The sequence below is a fragment of the Chlamydotis macqueenii genome, chromosome Z (genome assembly GCF_036417535.1).
Source record: "Chlamydotis macqueenii isolate bChlMac1 chromosome Z, bChlMac1.mat, whole genome shotgun sequence".
Classification (NCBI taxonomy): Eukaryota; Metazoa; Chordata; class Aves; order Otidiformes; family Otididae; genus Chlamydotis; species Chlamydotis macqueenii.
In genome coordinates this window covers 40499564-40510750 of record NC_141593.1, presented here as the reverse complement: position 1 = coordinate 40510750, position 11187 = coordinate 40499564, and positions in this window count along the sequence as shown.

Below are 11187 nucleotides of genomic sequence, written 5' to 3'. Positions count from 1 at the left end.
ATCATTCTGCTTGACAGATATTCTCAAAGTTTGTGAAGGAAGTTGTATGAATTTCTCGCATGTAACTTTCTCCCCTGTATGTGTTACCATGTTATTTGTATGTGTTCAGTTTGCTGTTTCTTTGCCTGTGCTTCTTCCCAGCTCTGCCAAGTGAAATCCAATATTGAATTTACAGTTAATATTGATGGACATCATGATTCAAAATCTTTTCAAACTGGCCAGACCCACAGCTTGTATATATCAATACAACAGCAGTTTTATGAATATTGATATTTTCAGACTAGTGCCTACATTTTATTTCTTTCCTTTGCTTTTACTTTTTTGGACAATCATGTGACTTTGTTGAAGATGACTCAAATGTGTTACTCATTCTAATGTCTAAAATCCCATAGGAAAGACAATAAAGGTAAAAATATATGTGAATTGATAAAAGTGCTCTCTGTATTTGTGATCTATTTTAACATCTTTATATATAACCACATAATCGATATTGCAGTATACTTTACACTGTTTCATTAAGTGAAGAGTTTAAGGTTGAGAGCTCTGAAATGCTCAGCAGAAATTTATCTAGGAAGTACTGTGATGACCATGCTGTTGTTTAATCTATACACAGCTAAAACAGGATTGTAATTTTCAATATACTCCTGATCCAGTCCTGTTTCAGCTACTTTTACTTAGTGTGGCTCTAGATTAAGAAAATAATAATCTCAGAAACAAACAGACATATCTCTGGAAGCAGCTATTTGCTGGTAGAGAGGTGACTTCAAAGAACTGCAGAAAAAAAAAGTTTGTTTCACATTTGTCTTTGATTTTCCACATTGGATGCTTTGATAAGTAACTAACCTGTGCCGAAGGCTAGAAATGGGATTATTCTCAAATCTATCTTCTGGAGGATTGCTGTATTTCTAAATAATGTAAATCTGCTCAGGTATTAAAATACTGAGAATACAATAATAACAAAATACAGTCATTGAAGGAGTTCCTTTTGTGTACGAAGTTCAGAGACAAGCAGATTAAGAACAGGAATCCTCTTCCTGGATTTGCCAAGAATTTACAAACATTGAGCAAATTACTGAACCATTTGCGAAATTTGAATATTTATCTTCTGTAGCTTACTTTGAGATCTATGAATGTAAAGAGCAATATAGGATATAGGGATTCGTATTATACAATTATTTCAAATCAAATGGAATGTGTGCTACCTAGGACACTACATTACAATAGACTGTGGTTTTAAAGTACCTCCCGTTTTGAAAATTTTTCTTTATGTGCAAAACATATTTCTTCCCCTCTCTGTCCCATAAAACCAAGTTTTGCTATTCTCTTGTAAGCTTATTGCCTAATTACAAGTTAACAAAACCATATTTTCCTTTAGAAAAATTCTTAAGATGAGCTTAATGCTGAAATATGCTTTCTCTTCTCTATTTCCAAATACCAGATTCAGATATATGTACTAATTCATTAGTTAATTAAGATTTCACTTCTCCTCTTACCAGTGTCAAACAAGGAGCACAAGAGGGAGTGTTGTGTTTCCCTTCCTCAGGATTGGAAACTTGCTGGGAGTGGATAGCAGTGCAGGAGGAGAAAACGTCCATAGTTCTGAAGTACTATAGTGTGTTTAGAAGAAGAAAAAAGTTTACATAACTGAAAGCAAAAACTAAGGATGGAAGCTGACTTTTTTTTGACCATGCAGTAAAAGAGAAACAAATAGAAAAGCAGTTGAAATAAAATTAATGTGAAAAATATTATTCAAAATGTAATAAAATAAGTGCGGTTCTGTAGCATTTATGGAAATGTGCAAAATGGTACTTGAGTACATGCTAAATACCATGGTATTGAGATTTTTAAGTGCTACAGTCAGTCTAGCGACATTAAAAATAGCTCCTGAAACACCAGTTGGAGCTTAATATTTGGAGTCAGTCTACAGGCTAAAGCACCCATGTTTCTCATTGCCATCTCCTTCAGCATCCTTTTTTTGACCTTCAGCTAAGAAAGACACCGTCAGTCTGGGTGTTTTCTCAGCTAAAACATGCAGTGCATCAGGAGGAACTGAAAGTCTACAAGTTCCAAATTTCCACCTACTGTTTGCAAATTAAATACAAATGTGAACGCAGGAGACTGACTTTTAAAACAGACAAGTGTTGCCACACATTTATAGGATGGCTCCTCTTCAAATCTCTATATTGGCTTCCCTTCACCTTCTGCATCTAATTTAAACTCCTGCCTCCTGATTTATTGTTGCCCTATGGCCTCTGCAGCATGGCACAGAGAGGAGGCTTATGGACACATTTTGGAGAAGGCAACACAGAGAAAGTGTGAAAGGCTAGGAAGTGTGTAGTTAGAATCTGGCTTAAAGAGACAATTGAAAACTGTCTGGTGGCCTCCGGAAGTGAACGAGTCAGGTAAAACAGTAGTTCCTCTTTACTCAAAATTTTATCAGGTCAGGAGTGGCTCAGGATATCACCTCTGCCTTCCATAATTCTGTAGGTTAGCTCTCCCTGTAATATGTATTTAACTACTTCTTGTTTTTTATTTTCCTCTTTACTTCCTACCTTACAATGTTTCCTAATTTACATCCTCTTTTAACACACTGCCTATGATACTATCCTTGTCTCTCCTGTTGTCCATAGAAATCTTGTTTACCTCTTTGAGCTAGTTCTCTATTTCATCTTTCATTTTTTTTCTACAACCCTTCCCAACTTTCTCTGTCACTATATTTGCTGCCATTTATCTCTAGTTCCTAAAGCTCACATTTTTATCAATTTTCTTAATGTAGTATTCTTCTATATTTCCATTTGCACAAGCAATTAATGATCTGAACTTCAATGTTTTCTTTCTTCTTGCTATCATTCATTTTTCATTGGTGTCAATAAAATCTCCAACTAGCTCGAAGATCACATCATGGTTATTGTTGTAACTTTGTGATCGTAGCAAGGACATTTTTCTCTAGGTATAGTTGGCCTATAGTATGGAAAGATTACTCTTGCTGACTTTTATGTATGAAGATAGAACTCTAGTATGAATAAAAGCTATGAAGTTGTGAGATCTAACTCTAGTTTGAAGATGTGTTTTATTTTCAGAATGCAGAGAGAGACTGGTTCAGAGGCTTCTGGGAATGCACTGTGGATTCCTATCAAAAAACATGTACTCAAAAACTTTTCAAGCCCTTGATACTATTCCCACTTCCTCTTGAAGTTTCTTGTGGTTGGTTTGCAGAGCTTACTTACAGAAGAAACCTTTATGCAAAAGTAGCAACTAACATCTTTTTTTTCAGCTAGGACTGGATTCTTAGCACTGTACTTTTAAAATCAGGTCAACATCTCCTCGCATCAGCTTATTGAAGCTGAGAATCTAATCTGTCATGATCACTACTGGATGGATGGATGGATCTACAAATTATCAAATAGCTGCATTCATGTCTGCTTCTTAGCAGGGATTACATGGGGGAAAAAAAAGGTGTGTGATGTAATGTAAAAAAATAATTTATGTCTCTATTTGCACACTGACAAGACACCTGGCAGTCTATGTATTTTAATATCTAGCTACTGGCTATTGAACAGACAAGGAGCAAGAAGCTGTCATTTATAAAACATTGATTTATCTGGGAAGTAAGTTTCTAGTAGCTGGGAAAATCTGAACCTCCCTGTGTTGTCTCTTGGTTCTCACTTCAGTGGTCTCAATCTCCAGACACATGAATGAAGCAGTTCAGGATCCTTCACCAGGTCAGGTGGTTGTAGGTACTTGGTCTACAGTAGTACTGATTCTTAGATCTCAAAGCCCCCTTGACGATGTTAGAAGTATGGGATCATTTTTACTACCGAATGTATTCTTGAAAGAAAGTAAAAATTCTGACTTCTGGTGAGAGTAGCTTGTACTTCAGAGCTGTACATTTCCCTTTGTATTTCAGCAAGTTTTTCCAGTTCTTTTACAGAAGGGGTTTTATCTGGATTTAAAACCTCTGGTAGCATTCACTTACATGCTTGGATTGCTCTTCAGCTGTATGAAATGTGATTAAAAGAGGTTCTGCTTCAAGAATGGCTCTTGAACTTGGGCCAATCCACTTCTTCTGGCAAATCACAGTATAAGGGATATGTGTATGTGCGAGCATGTGTGTCTTTTATTCTGCTTCTTTAAGGTCTGTCTGATTTTGGAAAAAAAATGTAACAATGAAATGCACAGTAGCTAGAATTATGGAAGACTTGTCTGCTAAAGAACCATCAGCTGTATCATTCAATCTGCTTGACAGTATAGTTGGTGGTTAAGGAGATATTAATTTGAGGCCAATTTAGATCCTCTGGGCTTATTTGACATGGAAAAAATGACAGAAGGTTATAAAACAATATTTCAGAGGAAACTGCACAAGAATTTGGATACAAGAGGTGGCAATCCTTGAAGTCTCAAACTATACTTTAAATTCTAGTATAATCCTTAAACTTTTGAGTATTGGGTTATCCTGCAAGAACGTAAAACTAATTCTATCCCTGTTCATACTCCCCTGCATGCTGTTAAAGGCTTTGCAGTGTTTTTATGTTTGTTTTGCTATACTGAAAAAATATGCATACATCTCCTTATTCCTCTCTCTTACAGATATGTGCACGCACGCACACAGGCACACGCACATTTGCACGTGCCCTGTAGGAGTCTGGGAACCATGGAAACTTGTTTATGAATTGTATGCCCATTAGAAACAAAGAAGATGGTTTTTAAAAGTGTTTAGGGACATCAGTAAATGTGTGTTAGGCATAGACTTACATATAGCAACTTACATAGTTGCTAGTTGCTTAAATACCTTTTGAAAATACCTGGTCTATTACGGCATTTTATGAATGTTCCTTTCGTGAGTTGAATTTTAAGTTTTTCAGACTTTCGTATTATAAATTGTCAGTGTGAAACTGACATGGTACCTTATGATTTTTTATTTTTAGACATACAGTTGCTCATTTTAGCTATATGTTTTCTGGACTGTTTTGGAGTTCACAACTTGTAATCAGAAATACCATTGTAGGCAAAGATAGAGTATTATGCAGAATGGCATTGTCTAGGTTTAGCTTGGAATGTCTCAGAGTGGGGGGCTTTAGGGGGAGAAATATTTGGCTCTTTTGGAGGCAAAGATAGACACTGGATTTATTCAGTCTTAGTCCAGGTCAGAGCTTCTCCCTGTTCACTCAATGACTTCTCCCTAAAATTTTTCTTTTTTTCAGCCAAAGCCAAATATCTACTTTTAAAATAATTATTCTGATTTGTGATCATAGTTTGTGCTTTCAATTCCTACGCCTTCTGTCAAAGGAAAAACTTATGTGAGCTCCTTTGAATCATATCAGCTAAAATTAGATTAAATAATTTAACTCTCCAATGAAGGAGGCTTGACCTAACTGTGATCAATCTTCTAAAGCTGATTAGGGCTCACTCACATGGTATTTTCTGCTGGCAGTTACAGAAGAGTAATGAGCAACTAGAAGTAGAGCATCTTTACTGGCACAAATACAGCTAGAAGAAGACACATCTGCTATTTTAGAAATCCCCTTGATTGTGCACAAATTAAGGTCAAGATTTTTACTCCAGTAAATTTTCAGTGACAAAGTGTTGGCCCAGCAGCGTTCTTGTATGACTCATGCAGTGCACAAATCGAAGGGAAACACTTAAACCTGTAGTGCTTCTAAGCTGAAAGCTACATATTATTCATGCATAAATATATCTTTGCATAAACCTTGCTATAGTTCACAGTAAGTAAGAGATAGATATTGGATATCTGTGCATGGCTAACAGCACTACAAGCTTGAGTGCTGGTGGCTGTAGACACATCTTATCAGAGCAGGTTAAAGGGCACATCCATTTAATTCAAGTCCAATAATGGCAATCATTGGTTTTAGTTGAAGTAGAAGTCAAGCCCACAGACAGCTTTTCCTTTTGTTATTTCAAAAAAAAATAAAAATCCTTCAATTGGAAAGTTTTTGCTTTAAAGCCCTAAGAGGAGGTTAATTGAAAGAACTTGTCAAAATATTTGTCACAAAAACTTTTCCTGTTAAATTTTTTTTGAGCTTAGGTTTTCAATACTTTCTTCAGTGTTACAGAAATGCTGTGTACCTTAATGTAACATTCACTGGTTCTTGGTGCAGGAAATTCCTCATAGAAGGGATAAAGAAATTTTTTAAGAAGAAGCTTGCCTTTATTAGAGATATCATCATCAAAAAGCACATAGAAAGAAGCAAAGACAGAAAGCTGATATTATTTATGTTATCCACAGAGTCCTTCTCAGGCTTTTATTCACATAGCCAAGCAATTTACTTCCTGGTAAATTTGAAATTTATTTTCACAGCAAACCTGTGTTTATTGCATACATTACTGGAGAATAAGCATCTAAGAGAATACGAGAATTAGAAGTTGCTCCAAAGTAAGAATTATGAACTGCCATCTAAGTCCAAGTTTATAAGGCTAGTGAGTGGGAAGAGTAGGATAAGATCCCTCTAATTTTCTAGCTTTGTCGTAAGTTTTTCTGGAGGACTTTTTGTTGATCATTTACTAGAAATTATTCATGTGTTATTATTACATTGTCCAGGAAGAGGATACTCCCGAAATTCAATATTAGGACAAGCTTTTTCACAGGAAGGGTGGAGCAGTCCTGGAACTGGTTATCCCAAATGTTGTAGGAAACCAACTTTTTGGTTAGTTAACAACCAATTCCACAACCAATTCCAAAGCTGTGGAATCTCCATCTTTCGATATTTTCAGAACTTAACAAGAAAAAGCTGTAGCTGATCTGATCAAATGCTGGTGATAGCAGGAGGGGGTATTAGGTGATCTCTGTTCTAAGCAACATTTCTGAGATAATGCAAAATCTCATAGTCGAAGGACACAAAGTGGGAAGAGAAGCAATTTGGAGGGAAAACTTTGCAGGAAGTTTCAATCAATTCTTCCTTTAACCAGTTTATTTTTTTTTTTTGTCAGAAGGTACTGTGCTGAGTGGCTGAACCTTGCACAGAAGCAGGGATCCACTCTCCTCAGTCAAATATCCCGTGAGACTAGAGGTCTTCCTGTGTCGTCAGCCTGTTTAGTTAACTACTCAAAGAACCAGGAAAAGCAGCATCTGTAAGAATCCTTCTTATTTATTTATATTACATTTTACTTAGTTAAATTTAAATAATAACTTTTTTTTTTCTTCTCCTTGCCATTAGTGCCCTATCAAACTGTTAATCTAGTAAATATGTCTCGGCTTTTCTAACTAATTCAACAGGAATGCAACCAGTCACTTATCATGACCCTCTTATGTCTACTATTATAGTTATAGGAGTGCCTTTTTGTGAAAATACTAGACAAGTATAAGGACAAAACACATTACACATAAATTTGACTTCTGATTAATAATCACTTAGTACATTATCTGAGCTGCACAGATTTCCCTCATACCAGTAAGCAACCATATTCTCCTAATCCTCATGCAGAGAACTGAGAACATCCTACTGATAACGCAGCCTTCTTGTTTTGCTCCTAACACAGATATCATTCATTACCAGGAATGCCACCTCCAGGGAATTCTGAACGAATGTCAAGGCCAAAGCAAATTGAATCAGGACCTTCCTTGAGCCTATCTCTTCTGAATCATATCCCTTGACGAATATTTCAATCAATTAGATGGTGGTTTATTTTGATCATATTTTTCACAAACTCCACTGAGTTTTAGCTGGCTGCCCAGATGGAACACATCTGTCAGCAAGGACTCAATTAACCTAATTCAGAGCTACTGTAGGTTTCTAGAACTGAGAAACCACCACAATGGAGTCACTTTCCCTTCTTTGTAGGAAGGGAGGGGACAGGAAAGCATTTGGGAGATCTCACTGGCTGCTTGAAAAAGGTTTGTGTCTTGAGCAATGTCGTAGTTCAGCCCCGATCGGGACCAGACTACGCAGTCTCTCTCACTCCCCCCACCCTCCGAGAGAATAGGGAGAGATAATATAAGGAAAAATGGCTCGAGGTTTGAGATAAGGACAGGGAGAAAATCCTTAAAGTTACCATTACGGGCGAAACAGACTCGACTTGGGGAAAACTGTTCATTTATTACTACAAACAGCAGGATAATGAGACAGAGAACAATATAACCTCCCCTCACCCCTCCCTCTTCCCAAGCTTAACATTATCTCTACTACCATCCCCCCCGAGTGGCATAGGTGGGAAGAGGGAATGGGGGTTGCGGTCAGTTCATCACACATTGTTTTACGCCGCTGTTTCATGGTCAGGGGAAGAACTCCTCCGTTGTGGGCTCCCTCCCATACGCCACAGTCCTTTGTGGAACTGCTCCGGCATGGGTCATCTCTTCCATGGGGTGCAGTCTCTCCAGAACAGCTGTCCCAGTGGGCCCTCCACGGGCCACAGCCTCCTTCAGGCATCCACCTCCCCCGGTGTGGGGTCCTCCATGGGCTCCAAGTGGATCTCTGCTCCTCCGTGGACCTCCATGGGCTGCAGGGGGACAACCTGCTCCACCACAGTCATCACCACAGGCTGCAGGGGAATCTTGGCCAGGAGCTGCATTACTCCTCCCCCTCCTTCTTTACTGACCTTGGCGTCTACAGCCGCTCCTCACAACAGGCTGGCAAATGTCTCTCAGGATCTTTTTACATCTTATTCAGTTGTCATCTCCTCTCCAGTTCTTGCAGCCAGGCTGGACTGAGTCAGGCCCAGTCAGCCGCCTGGCGAGAGGCCAGAGGGTGAGGCCTACAAGGCCCATGAGGCCTGTGCCTCCCCCTCTGCGCCTCTGCCATTGCTCAGCTTCTTCACATCTTCTCTTCTCTCTTTTTTTTCTGTTTTTCCCCTTCTTAAATACATTATCGCAGAGGCGTTATCACGGAACATTCTGCTACCAAATGGCTCGGCCTTGGCCAGCAGCAGCTCCGCCCTAGGCCTGGCCGAGTCCACTGAACAAAGGGGAGCGACTTCTAGCAGTTTCCTACAGAAGCTACCGCCTTAGGCCCCTCCTCACTAAACAAACCCACAACAAGCAGTAAGACTGGCTTACTAATATACCCTTACTGGAACATTTTTTTATCTTATCGTCACACCAATGGCTTAAATCTATGTGTAATATGTTTAGGAAAGGCTGTCTAGTTTGTTCATTTGCCCGTGTCAGCATGAAAAAGTACGTTTAAGTGGAGCTAGAGAATTAAAGATAGCAACCCATGTTCTTCAGAATTCTTTAAGCTTCTTTGCTGTGCCTTGTCCATTGATGGGATCCAAGCATCCGTTCATTTGCACTGTTGTGATATTGTTAACCTTTCTTTAAAAATACATAAGAAAACTCTGCAGAATCAGAATGCTCTTTACATGAGTAGGAGAATTATTATTTTGAATGATCATTTTCTGGAGCATATTTTTGCATTTCTTCCTAAACTTAAGGCTGTAGTCTAGCAATATAGTAAGACAAACCAGTTTTATGGCTTCTGCTATTCTTTTTTCTTTCCTACGATCAAACCTGAGTAATGCAGTTGTATACATAGATGACATGGATCACATTTGTACTGCATGGTGGTCCGTAATAATTATTAATAGGAACAATAATCCAAAAACCTTGTTAGTATTATTGGAGATACGGTATAAACAGCTGGGGTAATGGTAGTTTATTGGATAATGCTAGTGGTTATTTTGGGGAAAAATGAGCTTGTCATTTCCCCTAAACTTCCCTAAAATATCGACAAGTTTTAGTTTCACCGTATGTGAAAGAGAAATGAGTGTCAGCTTTCTGAATTGTGGCAACTGAGTGCCTGCCTATTACTGACAATGTAAGTCACAGGTTATGTTGTCAGTTTTGTACCAACAAAACAATTTCATACAAAAAGTCTGCAGATTTTTTAGGCCACTTCATTGTGCTTACATGGCTGAAGGTGGCCTTTAGTATGTGAAGGGCTTCAGTCTATGACTTCCAAAAGTACAGCAGCAGTGACAACACAAGTTTTAGAGACTATTAGCAACAACTGACAAATGCAATTCAGCAAAATGACTGAACACTTAGACTTCTTTTTAAAGGTAGCCTTCGCTGAAGGTTCAATGTTATAGAGCTAGTTCTCTCAAGTTTGTCCAGCTTGACAGAGACTAAAACAAAAAATATAACACTCCTAGTCAGCAATGTGTCACACTGAAATTTCCAGGAATAATGTAAGGATGTTTGTGATTTTTTTTCACAGAACTGTAGGGAAACTTAATTACAAGGCCAAATACAAATTACTTCTGAGTACAAGGCAAAGTTGAGGTGATCAGAACTGGAAGCAAAATTATGACAACATGCACATTGAAGTTTTTTCTGCCTGGGCACAGAGGTGGATTTACAAGAAGAGCATCAACTCCAGATATCATTGGCACAAAGTGCAGTCAATTGGCCTCAGATTGGCACTGTATGTCTACATGACATAGGAATAAAGTACTGTACACTGCTTATACTGTACATGTAACTCCAGTTAAGCCTTACAGTACAGTCAAATGCTTAAAGGTTAAAATAAAGGACATGTAAACCATTAACTATTCAAAACATTGTCATTCAGAATTTTAAACTGAAGTCGGAAAATAATTGTGACCTGCAATAAGGCTCCAAATCCTGGTGCATTTTGGGAAGGGATACAGAAATATTTCTTCCACTAGAGCAGCCTTTTGATGTGATATGATCTTATGAATAAATGATTTTTCAGTAACTTCAAGGACCAATATATGGAATTTAATAAGCAAAAGATTTGTTAGGGAAATTAATATTACACCTGCATCTTTTCCTTCATGTATTAGGATGCTTTAGCTTAGTTCGAATAAAAATCGTGTGTATGTGTCACAGTTAAAATTATAACTGAACCCTATGACAATGAGTTAAAATTGTACTATACAAGTGCAAGTGTGCTTTTATATGATATTTGTTCTTTTGCTCTAAAATTGAGAACCATACCAAAACTTAGTAAAGGTCTCAATTCAAACTGTTTTCTATCCACATCCTAAGAGGAAATTGATCAACTCTTTAGTTTACATTGCAGTGAAAACAAGCCTCAGGAAATATAAGACTGTAAACATCTCTACCTTGCAGTAATTCCTACTGGAATCTATTTTTTTTCCAGTAGAATCCAGGTCCTAAAAATATGGTGTTCTTCTCAGTGAAGTCAGTAGAATGATTTGGTTTCAATCTCATGGAAAACTGCTGTTAACAGGTAGTTCATTTCATTATAT